A 21,130-nucleotide genomic window follows, 5' to 3' on the forward strand; every position below is an offset into this window, starting at 1 on the left:
AAGGATCTTGGGATATGGGAGGCCGCGAAGGATAGTAGTGGTCCGTCCTCCAAAAAGCAGGAGATGCAGGCTGCATTTGTGGGCTGCATTTGGAGGAGCCTTCGAATTTGGACAGCCTTCGCGCTGTGATGTAATTGGCCTTCAAATCCGCACTTTGAAGGATGCTGCCCCTGAATTTGGACACAGCTCATATGGACTGTGTTGAATATATCCGGCAACGGTTCTTTCAACTCTGACTGAGAGGGAGGGATTGGTCAGAGATTTTACAGGCCTGCAGCTGCCACAGAGGTATGATTTATTTCGTTCATTTTTCTGAACACATTATGTATGGACTACTCTCAGGATGGAAAGGCCATTTCACCCAGTATAACAAAAAGTGTTACCAACTATACCTTTAATATATTCCATATACTTTTTACATTGTTTTTATTATTCTCTAATATTTTATTATAATAACCCTTCTTACATACTCTCATATTAGTTAATGCATTTTTGTATTTCTTATATTTAATCTCCGCCTCTTTTGTTCTATATTTTATGAAGTGCCTATACAGAGTATTCTTTTTCTTACAGGCATTTTGCAGTCCCTTAGTCATCCAGGGGTTTTCAGAATACTTATTCTTGTTACTACATTGTTTGCATATATATATATACATATGACAGTTTTTGTCATACTCATTTTTGAATATGTCTAAAAATAATTAATATTATCAGTGTCTTCACAAACTTCTTTCCAATCATAATTAATTAAATCATTCCTAAATGCAGCTATAGTTTCCTCAGATCTTACTCTCCTGTATTTAACTTCATTACACCCCCAGTTCCTATTGTAGTTACATTCATGAATCGCAAAGACAGGCAGGTGATCACTAATGTCATTAAATAATAATGCACTTACAGTACTACTCTCCATATTGTTTGTAAAAATATTGTCACTCAGAGTGGCACAGTGAGATGTTATTCTGGTTGGTTTTGTAATCGTTGGAAATAAACTCATACTATACATTGCTTCCACAAATGCATCCGTCATTTTATGGTTGTTGGGATTCAACAAGGCTATGTTAAAATCCCCACAGACATAATTGACTTTCTTGCTTTTCTTTAGCGAATACCCTTTCCATATTATAAAGATTTCAATGTTTGAACCAGGTTTCCTATACACACAACTGACAGTGACATTTTTCTTTTTTTCCAATACATATTTCAATAGTAACACACTCCATTAAATCATCCATGATTACTGACATATTGTCCACAACCTTGTAAGTGAGGCCTTTGTCAACAAATAGAGCCACGTCTCCTCCAGTTTTGCTCCCTCTATTAATGCAATTAAGTTCCTATCCCTGCAAAACAAAATCTGTACCTCTCTCTTCGTTAAGCCATGTTTCTAAGATGGCTATAATGTTAAAAGGCTTTTTGAACTGCATTAGATATTCTTTTATACTTTGGAAGTTTGCATATAAATTCTACTGTTAAAATGAATATTTATCCCACGTTCAACAGTAATATTGTTAAACTGTTTTCTGTATAATAACAGCAACTGGTGTTTGTTTTTAAAAAGATTATGTTCCGGATCTATAACCTGTTCATATTCTATTAAGTTTTGTTCCAAGTTATCACATTGCCTCAATGGGCTTTACAGTCTGTAAAGTGAACGACATCCTCTGTCCTTAGACCCTCGATTCGAGTGAGGAAAAACTTGCCATCTTGATGGGGAAAAAAAAAAAAAAAAAGACCCTTTTAACGGGAAAAAAAAGACGACGGAAGAAACCTCAGGGAGAGCCACAGAGGAGGGATCCCTCTTCCAGGACGGACAGTCATGCAATAGCTGTCGCATGTACAGAAAGAACAGCAATCACAGTTTACAGGTTGCATTGACAGAAAATCTGATAAAAATTATATATGTAAAGTATGTGGATCCAGGAGACGACTGAGCAGTACAAGGCATCGCCAGGTGGTGCCCGAGCCACACGACCTCCTGTCCACCGTGGTGACCTGGAAGAGGGCAGGCCACACAGGATAATTAGTAGTAGAGAGAGAGATCAGAATGAGGAGGCCTCAAAATTTACAGGAATACAGTTATAAGGAGATAGCAAAACAAGGAGAGGAACGATCCAACGGCGCCCGGGTGTGACAATCCAGATCTGACAGTATGTGGGGCTGTAGGAGCCAGGAGAGGTAGATGGTCTCTGGGGCCTGAGTTCATCAGAAGGGAGCCTGAATGAAAAGAGAGTAGGAGGAGAAAGAGGGGGAGAAAGTGACACAGCTTGCACCTTGTGGGAACAGAAAGAAAAACAAGGTTATAGAAATGCAATGTTAATCAGAATAAGCAGATTATTACTCCTCGGCAGGACAATGTGGCGTCTAATACTATAGCTTACTCACTGAGACTGAGTTGACCCACCGAAGAAGCTAGCAGTCGATGTCAAGGACTAATTAAAGGCTAAGTCAAAAAAGTGAGTTTTGAGTTTAGATTTAAAGGCGTCAATAGAGCCAGATTGTCTAATATCAGCTGGGAGGTTATTCCAGAGGAAGGGGGCCCGATAGGAGAAAGCCCTGCAGCCAGCCGACTTCTTTTTAACCCTGGGAACCATCAGGAGCCCTGAATTTTGAGAGCGTAATGCACGAGTTGGAGAATACAGTATAGGGTTGTCAAAAGTATCGAAATTCAAAAAAGTATCGATACTAAAATGTTGTATCCGGATACGATACTCATTTTCAAAAGTATCGATACTTTTACCCCCCCCCCCCGGACGCCGACGCTGCGTCCTTCTCCCTCTCTGCCTTCACACACACACCAGCGGCACCCTCCCCCTCACCGTGACGTGCACAATAACAACAGAGCTTGGCCAGTGCTGCTGCAGGAGGGCCAAATCAACCAGTTTTGGTTGAAAATGAAAGAGGGAAAAGTGTTTGGAGGTATTTTGCCTTCGAGTCTAACGAACACGGAAAGCCGAAGGACGTAGATAAGCCTGTGTGCAAACACTGGTACAAGGCGGTGGCGACCAAGTCAAGTAATACTTCCTGGCCTTTACAGTGAATTTCGAGGTTAGAGTCTTTCGTTTCAAACTTATTGCTGATGTTGTCGTGGCCGGTGGCCCGCATTAATGTTGGCCGTGTCATTATTAGCCATTAGCCGCAGCTAGCGATTAAAGGCTGACATCACGTTAATGATTAGAAACAACGAAAAAAAAAAAAATCAGGCATGCCCATATTACGTTAATAGACACAGTGTCAGTATACTAAGTTTACATAGATGTTGGTGACTGAAAAGTGTTATTTTCTCTGTTAAAGTCCCAGAATGAAGCAGAGAAAAGTCAACCTGCAACCAAACAGCAACACACACAGCCAACTCTACCTGTGTTTGACCAACAACGAAAATATGATGCCAAGTCCCCAGAATATTTAACGTGTGGTTCCGTTAATTGTTACATGTTGTAACAGAGGTTATTTATGCATTTTTCTTGTTAATATAATATTAAAATATTAATATTATATAATATTTCTTTTAAATTTTGTGGTCTTTTTTTTTATCCTTGTGGTATTGAAAATGGTATAGAGTATCGAATATTTTCCTGAGTATCGGTATCGAGTTGAAAATTTTAGTATCGTGACAACCCTAATACAGTATAATAAGATCTGACATGTACGACGGGGCAAGGCTGTGTACAGTTTTGTATGTCATCAGCAGCACCTTAAAGTCTGATCTTATATGTATTGGGAGCCAGTGCAGTGAGGCTAAGATTGGTGTAATATAATCACATTTTCTTGTACGTGTTAAGACTAGCTGCAGCATTTTGAACCATCTGAAGACTTTTAGTGCTCCCATGTGGAAGACCCGAAAATAAGGCACTGCAGTAATCCAGCCTAGACGAAACAAAGGCCGTGGACAGGAAGGACCTAATTTTGGCCATATTGCGCAGGTGGTAAAAAGCGATCTTGGTAATTTCTTTTATGTGCCGATGGAAAGAGAGGCTAGAGTCAAAAGTAACACCTAAATTCTTAACAGTTGAACTTTGATCACGTGACAGTAACTCTCGACAATTGTGTTATTTCTCAAAGGGGTGTCTCTGTCGAGGGGGAGCAATGACCAGCATCTCAGTTTTATCCGAATTTAGGAGCAGGAAATGTTCTGACATCCAGCTCTTCACGGCACACAGGCAGGTCTCCAATTTGGCGATTTGAGATTTATCATCAGCTTTGATGGGCTCATACAGCTGAGTGTCGTCCACATAGTGGAAATGTATTCCCTAACTCTGTATTCCCAAACTCCGAGTATGGAACACCATACTTCACTTCAGTAAATATCGATGTAGTACTTTTATAAGAAACACATTGTGTTCTCGGTCTAACAATATGCCGTGATCTGTGGTGTCAAATGCAGCACTGAGATCTAGTAACAGAAGCACTGAGGTAGAGTCTAAATCTAAAGTAAGTAAGATGTCCTTTACCACTTTAGTAAGGGCAGTTTCGGTGGAGTGACAGGCTCTGAAAGCCGATTGAAAAGGTTCCAGGAGATTGTTATCAGTTAGGTAGCCTGAAATTTGCTGGGACACAACTCTTTCTAAGATTTTGGAGAAGGGAAGGTTGGATACTGGCCTATAATTATTTAGAGATCCTGGGTCACGTTGGGGTTTCTTTAGTAGAGGCTTAACCACAGCAGACTTAAAACTAGCAGGGACAACACCTGTCATGAGCGATAAGTCAACAATATTTAACATTGTAGGTCCCAGTGCTGGCCATAGATCCTTAAACAGTTTTGCCAGAAGGGGGTCCAGGATGCAGGTAGTTGGCTTTGAGGATGAGACAATTTTAGACTAGAATATCTCAGGGGAGATATTTTCAAAATTGTTTAGAACTGGGGCTAACTGAGAATCGGCAGAAGGCTGTTTTATAATCAACTTTGACAAGGAAGCCACAGATGATGAATTAATTTTGGCTCTAATATCATCAATTTAATTGCAAAAGAAATCTAAGAAATCATTTGCATTAAAGGATGTACAGCTCACAGACTGTGGTTTTTTGATTAAGTTTAGCCACAGTGTCAAAGAGAAATCTAGGATTGTGTTTATTATTGTTTATTAGGCCAGATAAATATGCTGTTCTAGTGGCATTAAGAGCACGCTTGTAATTAAGTACACTATGACAGCATGCAAGATGAAAAACGACTAATTTAGATTTTCGCCATGCACGTTCCATTTTCCTGCAGGCCTGTTTGAGATCTCGGGTTTCATCAGTAAACCAGGGAGAAGATTTCTTTGGTCGTCTCGTCTTGGTAGAGACCGGTGCCACAGAATCGAGGAGAGAAACGATTACCGAGTTAACTTAATTGGTGAATTTTTCCACAGGCTTTGTCGCAATCGCAAAAGGGGCCAGGACCCCAGCCAATTTATCACCGAGTGTCGCTATGATTGCCGGGCTGATATGACGAGAGGTGGAAACATTTGTGTCATTGATACAGGGACAGGCTAATGACGCTTCAAATGTAAAAAGAGAGTGGTCCGACACAGCAGAGGAGACGGAAGCAACATTCAGGGCTGACACATCTAATCCATGGGAAAGAATCAAATCCAGAGTGTTACCACTGGAATGAGTAGGTTCATGAACGAGCTGAGTAAAGCTAGAAATATCGAGCAGACCCAAAAAAGCTTTACTTAGACCAGTGGTTCTCAACTATTTTCTGTCATGCCCCCCCTAGAGGACAGAAATTTTTTCACGCCCCCCCTGAGTTGAAATATTATTGAGAACCTGATAATATTTCTTCATTTATCTGTATAAACCACTGTATGAGTTGCTGCATTCCCCAGCATACAATCACCTGATTATCAAAATAGATTAAAAAAATTAGCCGAGTTAACATCTGCAACAACTTCAAACAATTTCCAAGTTTAGTTTATTAACTCAATTTGTAACATTTAAACAAGACTGTGTGATTCTCAAAACAGAGAAAAAAGCGCAAATGATTCACTGGGATGTGCATTTTTATAGACTTAACACATTAACATTCAAAACTTTAAACTGTAAACATTGGTCACTTGTCAGCTTCATCAGCTTATTCCTTTTCAAAAAGGACTTTTTAATTTTTTTTGTGCAAAATTTGCAACAATATTGCTTTTTTTTAAACGTTATTTTACTACGCACTGACAAATCTAAACATGTACACACTTATCATCATATGGATGCATTTAATGTGGGATCCTGACCCACCAAACATCCTGGAAAATGACAAAGTTACATTTTTCTCTTAATTACATAATCACCATCAGTAAACGGGACGCCGTCTGTCACTCGCAGGGAGGGAGGCTGTTTTATGGAGGAAAGATCACTGAAGTCTCGGTCAGTAGGGCTGACTTAGCAGTGATGTTTTTCACCGCGACAAACACTTGCCGAGTTAAAGTTTTTTGCCGGGGACAGACGCCGTTTTTCGGGCAGAAATGTGACGAAGAGTCGGTTGGACCGACAGGCTGACAGACACTTTTCCACATATAATTGCTGTATTTTTTTCCTCATAAGTTGCCAAAGACACGACCAGTTACCACGTTACTGTTGTTTGGTCCTGTAACATTGCTTTGTGGGACATTTCTCTATATTTTATTGAGTGTCGGACCTGTTTAGTTATCACACAGTGAACACCATCAGATCGACAACCCCCCGCTCCCCACCGTCGGCTTATCTGCTCACACTGGTTCGGTTCGCCAATACTGTGCCTCTGATACCTCCGTAGGAGCATCAGAGGCAGAGGGAAATTTCACCCCTCGCCGCATCTGAAACTTTCACACAGAGGCAGATGGGGAGAATTGGCGCAGGATCCCCGCATGCAAACAGCAGTGTGAATGGGGCTACTAATAATGACAGTGGAAAATGAAAATGAAATGAAAGTCCTGACCTGCCTCTCACGCCCCCCCGACACCTCACCGCGCCCCCCACCATTTGAGAAGTACTGACTAGGAGAGTCAGAAGGCTTATTTAAGTGGATATTGAAATCCCCAATAATTAGGATCTTATCTGAACTAGTTACAAGATCTGCAATAAATTCACCGAATTCTTCTAGGAACTGGGAATAAGGCCCTGGAGGTCTGTAGATTACCACCAGGGGAAAGCCTGTTACTACTTGATGGAGATGGTTTTAACACCAGGGCCTCAAAAGAAGTAAATTTAATTTCCTGGTTGGAGCTTAAACTGAAAATAGATAGATGTAGATTAGAGCAACGCCTCCTCCCTGTTTAGAGGCCCGAGCAACATGGGCATAGTTATAATCAGGAGGGGAGGCTTCATTTAATGGCAGAAAAGTATTAGATTTCAGCCATGTTTCACATAAGCCAATCATGTCCAGCTTATGATCAGTAATCAAATCATTAATCAGTAAGGCTTTGGTTGACAGTGATCTAATATTAATAAAGCCAAGGAATTGGAACAAGGTACCTTTTAGTAGTTAGATTTGACTGCCTATGCAGGTAGGGATGACGGGATGCCGGGATGCCATTGTGATTAGCTTTGGTATTTTATTATGCGAGACTGTGTAAGGTGCTTGCTAAGACATTTCCCCACTGTCAGAGGTGGAGATCAAGATTAAATTATTGTGGTTTATAGGGGTGTCAACATCTACACGTGTAAACGGGTACGCGGATAATAAATCATAACCGTTTAGAAAAGTTTACACGTCATTTTTCCTCCTCGTTTATTTCTCACCAATATATAGGCCTATAGTATTTTTAGGGGTGATAATGTTGCCTAAAAGCTTCAGATAAAAACATTAACTAACTATACAATTAAATGTTCCCACTAGTGCAGTTATCCGCATACACAATAGATGCATAGGGCACAATGTTCTGTGATATATAAAAAAAACCCGCGGCCACAGCTGTTTGTGTTTTTCAGACCAGCGAGACCACTTAAAGGCAAGACAGCTGCTGTGTAGAATAGGCTGCGGAGGACTTGAGAAGAGCGCGGCGCTCATCTTCTCCATGCGCAAATGTCGTCCTGCTGAAAACAAAAACTGTTAGCTTTTTTCGATTGCTAAGATGCATTGGTCGAAACTGAAGCGACATGTTCAAAACTCTTAACACAGTCTGCAAAACAGAAATGCATGTGGGCTTAACTGTCTCACTGCGTTTGGCCTCATTAGAAAGCATATGTTGGAGCCTATTGATTCTTTGTATTAATTATTTGGAAAATGGTATATGGTAATGGTATAAAATAATGCTAATGATAAGGATGACTATTCAGGATATATATTGTACATGAACTATTATTTATGATCGTTTTGCTGCTCAGGTCCCTCCTCCTAGTCAGGCCATCCTCCTCCTGTGATTAGGGAGAGAGGACAGCTGGTTTGTGCTTTTGTCTGTTTTTTGTGTTGAAGGAGTGAGGAGTGAAACAGTTTATCAACCACTAAATTACGTTTTTTATTTGCTCATTGTCTGAAGTCAACCCGGAGAATATTTCTGTTTATGTAAATAAATTCAAAACTTTTTGTTGAAACTGGAAACATCTCCGCGAGTGCTTATTATTAAGTGAGTCGTGGACCTCCTCCTCAGAAACTAGGGTTTTTTTTTTACCTTTTTTGAATGCAAGGAAGGAAAGTGGAAAGTCGGCGGATCACTCGCCGACAGATGAAGAAAGCAGCCGGCGGGCCGTGACTAAAATCAGCTGATCGACTCTATGAACGAATGCGCCGTTGCGCTCCAAAGAAACAATCGAACACTATGGAAGGCAAAGTTGTGGATTGTGGATGTGGATTGCAATAAAACGGGGACGTTGGAATGATGTTTAAGAATGAACTTAACGGAAATTAAAGGAATTTGTGTGGTTATTTGTGATGATGTCTGACACACCTGAGACCGCAACTGAGTCTGAGGACATGTTGAAATCGCGCATTGCTTCGCGCAGAGGCAGATTGGGAGCATGCACGAGGAGGACAAATGAAATAAAGGCTTTGATGACTGACGTTGGAAATGTTGATAAAGTCAATGACACATTTGAAGCGTTTAAAGGAGCTGTGGATGAATTTAAAAATGCTCACAAATCTGTGCAAGAGCTCTTATCAGAGGAGGAAAAGGAAAATGATTATTATGACTGGTATGAACCCAGAATAACTAACCTGAATTATTTCATGAAAGATGTTGAAACATGGAAAAGAGAAATTGCACAATCAAAAGTTGGACCACTTGACAGCATATCAAATGTGTCACACAAATCAAAGTCTTCCACTTCCACTGGATTATCAACCTCCAGATGTTCCTCAGTCTCCTCAGAGTTAAAAAAGGCCAAAGCGGAACAAGCTGCTGTGATGGCTCGAGCTGCTGCATTGAAAGAAAAACACACTTTTCAACTGGAGGAAACAAAACTGAAATCAAAGATGGAGCAAATGGAGCTGGAAGCAGACCTTGCAGCATCAACTGCTAAAATAAAAATCCTTCAAAGTGATGAGGTGGATCAGGAAGCTCTGGGTGATGGCATGATGGAGTATTATGACTCTCACCATGAACCAGAAACAATGGAGAGCAATGTAGAATTTGCACAGTTAGGTGCAATACCCAAAACTCCACTTCACCAAACCATCTTAAGTCTCCACAGACCTCCACCTACAAGGGGTACCAACACACCAGAAAATAAACCTCAAAACAAGAATTTAACTGAAAAACATAAAAATGAAACTGCAAATCATAATCACACCATAACTAATGCTGCTCATGATAACTTGGATGTGGTTATTCAAAGACAAAATGACATAGCAGAACTCATTGTCTCACAGCAAAACCTGTCTCTGTTACCTGCAAGAGAGATTTCTGTGTTTGATGGTAACCCATTGGCATATCAGTCTTTTATCCATGCATTTGAACACTTGATTGAAGACGAGACTAAAAATAATCAGGACAGACTCTACTATCTTGAGCAGTTTACCTGTGGTTTACCAAGAGACTTGGTTCGCAGCTGTTTGCACATGGATGGGAGCAGGGGCTATAGTGAAGCAAGACACCTCTTAAAAGAGCACTTTGGGAATGAAATGAAAGTTTCTGGAGCTTACCTGGAAAAAGCCTTGAACTGGACAGCGATTAAAGCCGAGGATGGGAAAACGCTGCATGCATATGCAATGTATTTGAGAGCATGTTGTAATGTAATGCAAGATTTACAGTATTTAGAGGAACTCGAGATCCCATCAAACCTAAGGCGAATAGCATCCAAACTACCCTACAAACTCCGGGAAAGGTGGCGAGCCACAGCTTATGAGACACAACAGAGAACTGGCAGGAGAATCAGATTTCAGCACCTTGTGGATTTTGTGGAAAAACATGCTAAGATGCTTTTGGATCCGTTGTTCGGGGACATTCAAGACCAAATGACAACAAAAAAGTCTATCCCAAGAAGCAAAAGTGAACCAAAATTAATAAGAGGCAAAAACAGCAGCTTCGCTACTTCAGTAGCAGTGAATACAGAGAAAGCAGGATGCGCTGTAAAACACACTCTGATCGACCGCCCACAATTCAAAACACAGTCACATGACAACAAGGTTAAATTCTTAAGAAGCCATGGATACTGCTTTGGTTGCCTACTAAAAGGTCATCTAAGCAAAAATTGTAAAAGAAGATTAATGTGTCAAGTTTGTCAAATGAAACATCCTACTGTACTTCATATTCAAAGTGCAAAAGGCCCAAAACAGGAAAATCAACCAAAAGCCACTGCTGAGACAGAAGATAACCCCATAAGCAATGCTCTTGTTTCAGCAGGTGATGCAACTGGGGCCGGGAGAGACTGTGCACTTGCGATTGTTCCAGTCAGAGTTAAGGTGGCAAAAGGGAGCAGGTATATTCAGACCTATGCCTTCCTCGATCCAGGCAGCACAGCAACATTTTGCACAGAAAATCTAATGAACCTGTTGAATGCGAAAGGAGGCAAAACAGAGATACTTTTGCGAACAATGGGACAGGAAAACCCTGCAGGGACCTATGAGGTCAGAGGACTGGAGGAACAAAATCCCTGTCTCAAAGGAAAACATAATCACAGAAGCTGATTTGGAGGGGTGGCCTTATCTCAGTGGCATCCAGTTAAAGGAAATTGAGGCAGACATTGAACTCCTCATTGGGACTGATGTTCCTCGAGCAATGGAGCCATGGAAAATAATAAACAGTCATGATAATGGACCATATGCAGTCCAAACCTTACTGGGATGGGTGGTAACTGGACCACTCAGTGTTAATAGTCCTGCAGAACATGCTGGGCCCATTGCAGTGTCAAGTAACAAAATCTCTGTTGTTGAGTTGAAGGATCTACTCATCAGACAATATAACCACGATTTCTCTGAGAACATGTATGAGGAGAAAATTGAGATGTCAGTTGAGGATAAACGTTTTATGGAGATTGCTTCCAGCTCAGCATTCCTTAAAGATGGCCACTGTCATTTACCACTGCCTTTCCGGGATAAAGACAAGGTCATGCCTGATAACTATGATACGGTAAAGGAACGCACACTGCACCTTATGAAAAAATGTAAGAAGGATAAGACGTATGCCGAGGAATACACCTCCTTCATGGAGGACATTCTCAAAAAGGGTTATGCAGAGAAGGTTCCACCTCAGCAGCTTCGCAGAGGGGATGGACGGGTCTGGTATATCCCACATCATGGCGTCTACCACAAGCGAAAACTCAAACTGAGGGTGGTGTTTGACTGTACATCCTCATTTCAAGGAACGTCTCTAAATAAGGAGCTCCTCCAAGGTCCAGACTTAACAAACACCCTCATCGGAGTGCTATTAAGGTTTCGCCAAGAACAAATTGCAGTTATGGCAGACATTGAGGCAATGCTTTATCAAGTACATGTTGATGAAAAGGACAGAGTTACGTGGGTTTCAAGTAGCAAGATGCATAAAGCCTGAGAACTACGACCCAGTGGCGACCGCTGAGCTGCATCACTTCTGCGATGCAAGCGAGTCAGGTTATGGTACAGTAAGCTACCTTAGACTAACAAATCACCAAGGCAAATCCATATCTCCTTCATATTTGGACAAGCCAGAGTCTCACCTCTCAAGCAGATCACCATACCCAGGCTTGAACTCACTGCAGCAACATTGGCTGTAAAAGTCGATCGGATGCTGAGGAAGGAGCTGCATTTACCACTCACAGATTCAACTTTCTGGACAGATAGTACACCTGTATTGAAGTATATTCACAATCAAACAAAGAGATTTGTATCCAACAGAGTTGAAGTATATTCACAATCAAACAAAGAGATTTGTATCCAACAGAGTTGCAATGATCCATGATCTCTCTCACACAAGCCAGTGGAGATACATAAATTCAAGAGACAATCCAGCTGACGACGCATCACGAGGATTGCACGTGGAATCTTTCTTAAGATCAAGATGGCTGAGAGGTCCTGAATACCTGGTCAGAGAAAAAAAGACATGGCCAAAGATCACACAAGGTCTAGGAGAGATATCAGCAAATGACCCTGAGGTGAAAAAGGAGGTCACAGTTAACAGTGTGGAAAAGGAGAAGACAGTTAACAGTGTGAGGATTGAAAACCAACATCCGATATGCACATTAATCAAGTATCACTCATCATGGAACCGACTTCAGAGGTCTGTAGCCTGGATATTGAAGGTGAAAAAACTACTTAAACTGCTAAGTCAGCTAAGAAGGAGTCAGACACACGTATCTTCAGAGAGGAACAAAAAACTGAAAGATGAGCACGGAACGCAAAACCTATCAGTGAAGGATATGCAAGAGGCAGAGAGGGCTATCATTCGTTTTGAGGAAAGACGCTACTTCAGCCATGAATTTACTTACCTGGAACATGGCAAACCCGTCCTTTCAAGAAGCACCATCCGCAAACTGGATCCAATTCTTGATAATGGCATCTTGAGAGTAGGAGGTAGAATAAACAAAAGTGCAATGCCAGTGCACCAGAAAAATCCAATTATTCTCCCTAAAGGTTCTCACATATCTAGCCTCATCCTACAACATATCCATCATCAAGTTGGGCACTCAGGAAGAAGCCATATGCTTTCCAGGCTAGGTCAAAGGTTTTGGCTCCCTCATGCAAACTCCTTAGCCAGGAAAATCATCAGAAACTGTGTATTTTGCAGACGCATGCAGGCAAGACCTGGAGAACAGAAAATGGCAGATCTTCCTGAGGATCGTTTGTATCCAGACCTTCCTCCTTTTAGTCACGTTGGCATTGACTACTTTGGTCCCATTGAAGTGAAGAGGGGCCGCGCTCAGGTGAAACGGTGGGGGGTCATCTTCACCTGCCTGGTGAGTCGAGCTATCCACCTGGAGATGGCAAACTTCCTAACCACAGACTCACGCATAAATGCTATACGCAGATTCATCTGCAGGAGAGGAGCAGTTGTAAGTATCAGGACGGACTGTGGGACAAACTTTGTCGGGGCCCAAAGGGAACTACAAGAAGCTTTGAAAGAGCTGAATCATCAGAAGATTCAAAACACCCTTTTAACAGAGGGAGTAAAATGGACTTTTAACCCTCCTTTGGGAGCCCACCACGGCGGAGTCTGGGAAAGACTGATCAGACTAGTCAAAAAGATCCTCACATCTGTTCTAAAACAACAAACGCTGGACGATGAAACTCTATCAACAGCACTGTGTGAGGTAGAAGCCATCCTGAATGACCGACCGATAACTACAGTGTCAAGTGAACCCAATGATTTGGAACCACTAACCCCAAACCATTTGCTCCAACTGAAAGCGAAAACAACTATGCCACCAGGAGTCTTTGAAAAAAAAGATCATTATTCAAGGAAGAGGTGGAGACAAGCACAGTACCTTGCAGATCTCTTCTGGAGGCGGTGGACAAAAGAGTATCTTCCGCTCATGCAAGAAAGAAGCAAGTGGAAGAGCATAAAAAGGAACTTGAGTCCTGGAGATCTGGTCATCATTGTTGATAACACAGCACCAAGGAACTCATGGATTATGGGCCGTGTTGTAAAGACATTTCCAGATGCCAAGGGCTTTGTGAGAAGTGTTTTGGTTAAAACCAAAAGCAGTGCGATTCAACGGCCAATAGATAAGCTCTGTCTTCTAATGGAGGCAGCAGGATAAATGGAGAGAGGCCGTGATTTTCCAGCCTTCACTATGGACTGTTTCAGATATTCTGACACGATTATGAACTTTGAGAAGACAGATAGTCATCATCAAGTAACTGAATGGACTTTGAATTTAAAGAGCATAATTAATTTCCCTTGTGTAATTGTTCTATTTTGGCTCCTTTTGAATCTTATTTATGTAATTGTTTTGCTAAAGCCAACAATTAGGGGCCGGGATGTTGGAGCCTATTGATTCTTTGTATTAATTATTTGGAAAATGGTATATGGTAATGGTATAAAATAATGCTAATGATAAGGATGACTCAGGATATATATATTATATTTGACCTTTTTTGAATGCAAGAGTAGCCATAACAGCATATACAAAAGGAGTGGCTTCTGATTCTTTTTCCTGTGCAAGTATGGATCAAAGAGCAGCGGGCGAAGTTGGTAGAGAGAGAAGAGCAGCCAGGAGAGGAAGGAGTTTAGTTTTATCTCTTACTTTATTTTTTATTCTACCCCTGGAATTCTGAGATTCTGCATTATTCTGTTTACGTAATCTTTATTTTTTGTATGGTCCTGAAGTACTTATGCAAAAGCACAAATGTTCTTGAATAAATCTCTGCATTCCTGATTCAGTGTTGTTGCAATATATTACAGCATATACTATAATTTAGAACCATTAAAGTGCAAAAGATCCTATATAAAATACTGATTTACCTGACAAAAATCATTCAAACTTGAAATATAAGATGTATTTGACGTAATGTTCTTTGTTGTTAGTATTTTGTCGTTCCGTTTGTTAAGAGTGATTGTGTATGTTTCCAAAGTGAGACAATGTGCTAATGAGCTTCTCTTGAGACAAGTATGAAGTGTTTTGTTGGTGAGACACACTTTTGGGCATGAGATTAACTGTTGAGCTGAGCTGCAAATGGAAATGCAGACTGTGTTAAGAGTTTTGAACATGTCGCTTCAGTTTCAACCAATGCTTCTTAGCAATCGAAAAAAACTGTAATGGCTTGTTATTTTAGCCTTTATTGTTACGTGTTGTTGTATACATTATATTGTTGGTTGGTGTTCTGTGTCGGCTTTTTACGACCTGATCACATATCCTCGCGTCTAAAGAGGAGGAAAAAAACATCCCCCCCCCCCCCCCCCCCCCCCGACAGTTTTAGTGAATAATTGTGAGATTCCCCCTCTACTTTTTTAGCTTTGTGGATATAAAGGTGAAGTTTTTTCCTCTCACTTCAGCATACTTTGGCTTCTTTTTTAGTTTCTTTCTATCGCCAATTCCAGATTACTTTTACTATGAGACGTATTAAAATTCAGAGGCAGCTTCCGTTGTGAGAGAGGGATGCAGTTTGAACTATAAGTTTAAAAACAAATTGTACAACTGTGAGAAATAGTTAAAACAATGATTAAAGAAGAAGGTTAAACCTTTTTCAGCTTTCACTCACGTTTTCTTTTCTGTCAAAATGATAGATTTTATTTTCAACTCATTTTACTTTCTGTCATAAGTAGGCCTAAGCCTTAAAATGTTAAATGAAGCTCTGTGATTTATCTGTTATGTTGGCTTTAATTTAGTACCTATTTGAAATAGGTCTACAAGAATCAAATCAAATCAAATTTTATTTGTATAGCCCAAATTCACAAATCACAGTTTGCCTCAGAGGGCTTTACAATCTGTACAGAGACGACACCCTCTGTCCTTCGACCCTCGATTCGAGTGAGGAAAAACTTGCCCCAAAAAAGCCCTTTTAACAGGGTTAAGAATAACAGAATAACGTTGAATAAACGTTTTTGTCTGATAACTACTGGAATGGCTTTGATTTAATGGGATTAGGAGGCGGTTGAATGGAGGCAACTGCGATAGAAAGAGATCATAAATCTCAGACGTGTAACCGGGTACACATCGGTTAGAAGCCCCGTGTACACGTGTAGAAAAAATTGTAAATGTTGACACCCCTAGTGGTTTACATATTTGGAGCATGATTCAATGAGAGAGTGGCGAGGGAAGGTGACAGTCTCAATGTTGCAAACTAGGGTATCAGTCTGGTACTCTGCACTATGTCCCTGACTAACCATGTTAACTAGACTCCACACCAGCATTGACTGTATCGCTAGCAGGCTCTCTAGTCACCTGTGACCTGCCGAATGCTACATCCCTGATGTCAAACCTGCATCAAACACCTGTCTATATTGCTAGACAAAGCAGCAGCGCCGACTCCAGTAGGATGAAGGCCATCTGCTCTCAGACCACACAGACCACACAACCAGTGGCTTGCTCCTGTGCCTTCCACGCCGCGACCGAGCAGGGACAAATTCCACAGCAGCTGCCGACCTGCTATCAGGCCTGGGGCTAACACTATCTGCAGTGCCCGTGTTTCTAACTGAGAGAAGCTGTTCTAGCTCACGGACACGTCTCTCTAATAGAGACACCCTATCTGCAACTGCAGAACAGTCAGCACAAGCCATCGTAACACTTGTTTGTCGAGGCTGTGTCGACTGCGGTGAAAGGCAAAAAGCAGTGAGCTAGGCTAAGCTGAGGAAGCTAACCGGGCAGTAACAGACTACCCAGTAACAGAAAAGCGGTTCGACAAAGTACGTACAAGTTATAAAGTCTAACGTTAGCTGCAGTACAAAACCAGTTTGACTATGAAATACTCAGAAATCGAAGAAAAACAGCCAAGATGGATAGAGAAAGAGAGAGACACAGTAAACAACAGCTTTCGATCTCACAGAAGTCCCGGTATGTGTCACAGGCAGCGTAAATATACTACTCTTACTCAGGAATTTCTCAGATTAGAGGTTGGGAAGAGCTAAGAGTGAAATGTAAACAGGAAGAAGACCTGGAGTGTAATTTTGAAGAAGGGGATCATTGTGTACTAGTAGTCAGTGTTTTTCTTTTAACTCTAGACATAAAATTACACAATACAATCTTATTCATAGAACATATTATACCCCTGACAGACTACATAAAATGTCTATAGTCAAAGTGCTTAATGATATTACAGGACTAACCATCCCCGCAGAGCTAAGAGTAATTCTCCTGGGTGACACATCTATGTTGAAAGTCAATAAAAACCAACTCAAATTTATTAGAATTGCCCTTATTACAGCCAACAAATGTATAGCTATGCATTGGAAAGATGTATTAGCATCATGCATACCAGGTGAAAAGACTATGTATAATTTGAAGGGTAAACCTGGAGAGTTCCAAAAGATCTGGGGTGGTTTTCTACCATATGTGGACACGGAGTTCACAATACAGTAATCCTCTTATATTTAAACAATGTCATGTGATTGTTAAACATGCTTATTCATCATTTGGTGCTGTTTCTAGCTTTATATTTATTTGTCTTAATTTTTTTTTCTACCTCTCCCTGCCATTTAATCCCTCTCTGCAACAGTTGTGTTTTAGGCTATATATGTTTGTTTGTTTCTTTCTTTCTTTCTTTTATGATATACTGAAGGCTTGTATTTATTCTTACTAATCTGACTTGGTACACACTCTGTAGGAATGTATGGTCGGACCTGTGGGGATGGGCTGATCTGGTACCTATTTGTCATATTGTTGTACATTGCCCTTTCATTCAGCTCTAGGGTTGTTAAAAAATCTAATAAAGATATTGTTGAAGAAAAAATTTAACAATGTATATAACTATAAAGCAGTATAGTAACTGAAACTCTTACCACCATGTTTTCCCTCTCCACTTGAATGCAAACAAAAATGTAGAGCATGAGGGGTGGTAAGAGCTTCTTCTCCTCTGGGCTTCGTCATCATCAATCAAATCTCCCCTGTATTCAACCACAAAGTATCCTTTGCAGAATGAAACTCGGGTGAATGAACCACGTCCTGTAAGAAAAAAATTAAGGACAAAAAAAACAAATTATGTCCACTACAATTGTTTTTTGATCCGTAGCTAAATGTATTAAAAACACACACTGTAGATAAAGAGCGAGAATAATGTCTAATTTGAATTTATGAAAAAGTGGTAGTGGTGTGCTCATGCCCTGTCTTTATACTGTCACACTAAATAAAATGCTGGGGCTCTTAAAGAAAAGGGTCAACATGAGAAAAAAAGCAATGGAGCAGGAACATGGAGCAGGACAAAAATGCTTGAGTTGGATTTAAATGCCTTTGTTCAAAAAATGGCTACTTATGGAACGATAAAACACTGCCCTGTTTCAACCTAAAAGGCATTCATCAGGGTACAAAATGGTGAACAGAGGGCAAAAATGTTGATAACTTTGGTAAGGGGGGCCACCTAACCCTGACTGAGTGAATACTAGAGGTGGGAATTGTGGAGTCGTCACATCATCTCCATGCCATGTATTTGTTCTTTTCATGCACTAAACCAGCTGAGTCCAATCAGCACAGCTCTTCAGCCAGGAAGGTGAGCTAATTAGTGAATGCACCTGGTTCAGTGACTGAGCAGAACAAATACATGGCATGGAGATGACTTGATGACTCCACAATTCCCAGCTCTGGTGAATACAGGAGGCTGACATCAGGACATCCCAATACAAGTCACGTTTAAGACGACACACCTCCCCCACATGTTCATTCTGTACATCCTACACTTATAAGAAATACCCAAACATTAAATTGCATCCATTATTATATCCATCACAAGAACACATTCCTGTACCTTGCCATGTTTTGAATAAAGGATTTTAAATCCATTTTTATCATTTTTATCTTCCACTTCCTGCTTTTTCCCTTTTCAACATTTAAGTTCACTTCATGGCTGCATGATTGAGATGTGCTGCCAACTGCCAGCTATTAAGGTGACCCTGCTGGTATACGGTTCAGCCACGCAGCTGCTGCTGAGGTGATACATGCAGGCAGTGCATCACCTCAGCAGAGGGAGGAGGACAGGATGAATGGCTGTTACTGTATGACGTCTGTATTCTGTATCCTTTCTAAACATCACTCAATATTACGATTTCAAGAATATGTATTTATTTTACCGACATTTTGACTAATTTCTAGTGATATATTAGTTTATATAGTGGTTTTTCCTGCTGTTAGCTTTACTGTTGCTGCTCTAGAAACAACATAATGTAACATGTAATAATAAATTAATTAAATTAATCAAATCAAAAGTCCACAGAAGAGGAGTTGTGCATGAAAATCTAATAAAAATTAACAGCAACTCTGCAATCTCAAAACAAGACAAGAGAATTAAATGCGGACTCCTAAATATCAGATCCCTGTCATCGAAAGCTGTACTAGTAAATGACTTAATTTCAGACTGTAATATTGATTTATTCTGTCTTACTGAAACTTGGCTGCATCCTGAAGAATATGTCAGCCTGAATGAATCCACTCCACCCAGTCACATTAATACTCACATTCCTCGAGGCTCCGGCCGAGGAGGTGGTGTTGCAGCTATTTATGACTTAAGTCTGTCAATCATTCCTAAACCTAAATTAAATTATAACTCATTTGAAAGCCTTGTTCTGAGTCTTTCACATCCAACGTGGAAAACTTTACAGCCAGTTCTATTTGTTGTAGTGTATCGAGCACCTGGTCCTTACTCAGAATTTTTATCTGAATTCTCTGAGTTTTTATCAAGTCTAGTCCTCAAATCAGATAAAGTAATTATTGTAGGTGATTTTAATATTCATGTGGATGTCGTTAATGATAGCCTTAGTACTGCATTTATCTCATTATTAGAATCTATTGGCTTCTCTCAGTGTGTACATAAACCAACTCACTGTTTTGACCACACCCTTGACCTTGTTCTAGCTTATGGTATCGAGATTGAAAATCTAACAGTTTCTCCACAGAATCCTCTTTTATCAGACCATCACTTAATAACTTTTGAAGTTCTATTACTGGACTACACACCATTAGGCAAAAACTCCTTCACTAGATGTCTATCTGATAGTGCTGTAGCTAAATTTAAGGAAATTATACCGCTGGCACTAAACTCAATGCCATGTCTCAATATAATAGAGGACTCCTCCACTAACCTCAGTTCCTCACAAATCGATCATCTTGTTGATAGCACTGCAGGCTCATTGCGAACAACACTGGACTCTATTGCCCCCCTGAAAAGGAAACCTATAAAGCACAGGAGGTTAGCACCCTGGTATAACTCGGATACCCGCAAATTGAAGCAAACATCACGGAAATTTGAAAGGAAATGGCGTTCCACCAACTTGGAAGAATCCCGCTTAGCCTGGAAAGATAGCCTTAAAACATATAGGAAGGCCCTCCGCAATGCCAGAGCAAGCTATTACTCGTCATTAATAGAGGAAAACAAAAACAACACCAGGTTTCTTTTCAGCACTGTAGCCAGGCTGACAGAAAGTCACAGCTCTACTGAACCATGTATTCCTACAACGCTCAGTAGTAATGACTTCATGAGCTTCTTCAATGATAAAATTTTAACTATTAGAGACAAAATCCATCATCGCTTGCCCTCAACTGGCACTATTGTATCTTTAAACACAGGAACCTCAGAAACAGTTCTAAATTCTGACTTATATTTAGACTGCTTCTCTCCCATTGACCTCCACCAACTAACTTCGATGGTTTCTTCATCTAGACCAACAACTTGTCTCCTAGACCCCATCCCAACTAGGTTGCTGAAAGAAACTTTACCTTTAATTAGCACATCTTTACTAGAAATGATCAACCTGTCTCTATTAACAGGATACGTACCACAATCCTTTAAACTAGCTGTAATTAGACCGCTCCTTAAAAAGCCTAATCTTGATCCAGAAACTTTAGCCAACTATAGACCTATATCCAACCTCCCTTTCCTCTCCAAGATCCTTGAGAAAGCAGTCGCCAACCAGCTATGTGACTTTCTTCATAAAAATAGTTTATATGAGGATTTTCAATCAGGTTTTAGAGCACATCATAGCACAGAGACGGCACTGGTGAAAGTTACAAATGACCTCCTAATCGCTTCTGACAAAGGACTTGTCTCTGTCCTGGTCTTACTAGATCTTAGTGCTGCATTTGATACCATTGATCATCACATTCTACTACAGAGACTGGAACACTTAATTGGCATTAAAGGACCCGCATTAAACTGGTTTAAGTCCTATTTATCGGATCGATTTCAGTT

General features: G+C 40.6%; 1 long non-coding RNA gene across 1 annotated transcript; it reads right to left on the reverse strand.

Moving 5' to 3' along the window:
- Nucleotides 1-1,585: 1,585 nt before the first annotated feature.
- Nucleotides 1,586-17,894, reverse strand: LOC311253950. Its single transcript, XR_014622084.1, has 2 exons — nucleotides 17,736-17,894; nucleotides 1,586-2,273 (listed from the first exon to the last, which is right to left on the reverse strand). It is a non-coding gene; the product is annotated as an uncharacterized lncRNA (long non-coding RNA).
- Between the last annotated feature and the right edge of the window lie 3,236 nt (nucleotides 17,895-21,130).

Source organism: Pagrus pagrus (genome assembly GCF_965226575.1).
Source record: "Pagrus pagrus genome assembly, contig: HAP1_SCAFFOLD_85, whole genome shotgun sequence".
In the NCBI taxonomy this organism is placed as follows: domain Eukaryota; kingdom Metazoa; phylum Chordata; class Actinopteri; order Spariformes; family Sparidae; genus Pagrus; species Pagrus pagrus.